Raw genomic sequence first — 2,394 nt, 5'->3', positions numbered from 1 at the left:
GTGTGTGTGTGTGTGTTCCTGTCGCTTTGCACTGCAGCCCTTAGGGCCAAATATGCAAGGCCCCCATTCTCTAGACCCTCCAATGTCCAAACATGCCTTTGACTTCATGCATCAATCTTAACACTGGCTGAGGCCAGCCGTTACAAGGAGGAAGCTTATTATGTGAGTTACATTTTGCTAACTGAACCCTACCTGGTTATGAATATTATAAGGTCAAAAGAAAGCATTTTGGTTGGATAACATAAATAGTACAAGTTATGCTAACACACTTATTTTGGGCGCCAAATAACAAATACTTCTGGTTTGCATACTGATTCATCTGTCATTTATTTTCTTGAATAATTGATGAATCTTTTTTTTATAAAATGTAAAACAAATAGTGAAATATATTATAATTTAGAAGAGCCCACAGTGACATATTCAAATAGCTTGTTTTTGCCAAAACAACCATCAAGACAAACCCCAACAATATTCAATTTATCATATATGACAAATAAAAGTATTAAACATTCCCATATTTCAGAAGCAGAAATGACTGAAAAGATTCATCGATATTGTTGCCATATAGATATTTTCTGTCAACTGACTAATCAACTAATAAACTAATCTTTCCACCTCTACACTTTTTCTCTACATTTATAAAATATTATACGTGCTTTACACATGAAACACCGACAAGGGTGAGATGAAGCTTATATGGAAATGTAATAAGCAAGAATCCATAAAGACGGTAGCTATAATTTATAGTATAGTTATTTATACTAAATAGCACTAAAATAGTGCCCAAAGTGATTTAATCCTTAAAGAAATCTTAAATTAAAGCACAGGAACAACATAATAGATGTTCAGAATAAACTTCATTTCATCTTAAACTTGCAGAGAGGAAATAATTTGCTGCATTACAAACATATAAACAATGGTGATTTTAATTGGCTCATTTCGCACTGTCCCTAATATTGACCAATCACAGACGTGTGTGGGCGGGGCCTGTAACTCTATTTTTTTTTTTTCCTCAGGGTTGCTCTGGCGGCAGAGGGAGGGGTCCGTGCTCACACTGTTGTTGTGTGTTGCTGCTGGGGACAGGCAGGGCTGCCAAGGTCGGTGAAAGTACTGCCGAGACCAACACTTCGGTTCATAACATCCCAAAAAGTACTACCCCGAGAGACACACAGGTGAGTTTTGGGGTTTGGCCAACTTTTATTCGTGTTTGGTGTGCGCCAAGTTGGGTTTACTTCAGCTGGTGTCGAGCCAAATTGTGTATCCTCGTGAAATCAGTGACTGTCAAATGAGTTCACATGGGAAGAGATGCCGGGGAGGAAGCGCTAACTCGCTAGCTAACATCGGCCGCCTTTGACCGCTGAAATTAGTTTCTGCGGTGGCGTTGAACGTCCTGCAAGTGCAGCAAGACTTTCGTTTCTCCCCGCTTGTGCCCCGTTTATTCTCCCAGACTCTGCTATGGGGGAAATACCCTTTCTCGGGTTTTGCTTGACAGCAGTACCGGCTAGCAGGCGGACTGGCTAGCCAGCAAACTTAGCCTGCAAGTAGCAACCGAATCGGAGCCACGTTTCATCCGAGTTCCCCCCCGTTGTCACTCCACCGAGAGATGTGAGTGTTGCTTTATTTTGAGTCGTACTCGCCTGATTCAGTGTGTGAGCGAAGTGAAATGCTTCGGGACCCCGGTTTGCTACAAGTTATAACAATTGAACAACTCTTTCCATCTGCAGTCACTGCGTCCTGACATCAGTGTGCTGCACTTACAGTGGCAGGTGGTTGAGACAAAGTGTGACTTGTTTCCTCTCTTGGGTTTCTAACGTGTGAATTTCTCAGCCTCGCAGAGACACACAACCCTAGTTTAGTTCACGTTTTGTTACTGTTGTAAATGCCAGACAACAGCAGCTGTTTCTTTCTCTCCACACCGACTCGCAATGATTGCCTCTATTTTGCTCCATGGTTATTGGAGTAGATACTTCATTACATCAAACAGCAATGCATTCATTCAGTCCAGTGTATTATGAGTCACTGCAGGGTTGAGGTGGTGGTATCATTCATTATAGGGCTATAGTTACATGGTTGGCATTAAATGAGGAGTGAGACATGAATGAAGGATTTGAGTCCTGAATTGGTTCGCAGTCTGAAACAAAAAGACATTTTGTGTGAATTGTGTAAAACCATTTAGCCAATGTGAGGGGTCTTAAAGTGTCAGGACTAACATTGTTCTTCATCAGTTACATTTAGTCTCTTCAGGCTTTACATCTAAAACCAGCTCGAGAGGCCAATGTTTGGAAGTTGTGAGAGGAATGTGCTTTATGTGACTCTCAATGCACTGAAATGGCGCTCTTTTGTTGGAGAGGACATACAGCAACAGCTGCACTCCTCAACACCAGTGAGTGAGTG

At 41.6% G+C, this 2,394-nt stretch overlaps 1 protein-coding gene across 5 annotated transcripts in view; it reads left to right on the top strand.

The window, feature by feature from the left end:
* Positions 1-1,034: 1,034 nt before the first annotated feature.
* The window catches only part of fam49a (family with sequence similarity 49 member A), a 32,023-nt gene continuing 30,663 nt past the window's right edge, over positions 1,035-2,394 (top strand). For all 5 annotated transcript variants that reach the window (XM_035678584.1, XM_035678587.1, XM_035678586.1 and 2 more), the window contains exon 1: positions 1,035-1,172. The gene's annotated coding sequence lies outside the window, so the exon portion shown is untranslated. The remainder of the gene's footprint in view (positions 1,173-2,394) is intronic.

The sequence above is a fragment of the Morone saxatilis genome, unplaced genomic scaffold (assembly GCF_004916995.1).
Source record: "Morone saxatilis isolate NCDOM2014 unplaced genomic scaffold, NCSU_SB_2.0 Contig7, whole genome shotgun sequence".
NCBI classification, from domain to species: domain Eukaryota; kingdom Metazoa; phylum Chordata; class Actinopteri; family Moronidae; genus Morone; species Morone saxatilis.
The sequence above is the reverse complement of the archived record's forward strand: the minus strand, read 5'-3'. Positions and strand labels throughout refer to the sequence as shown.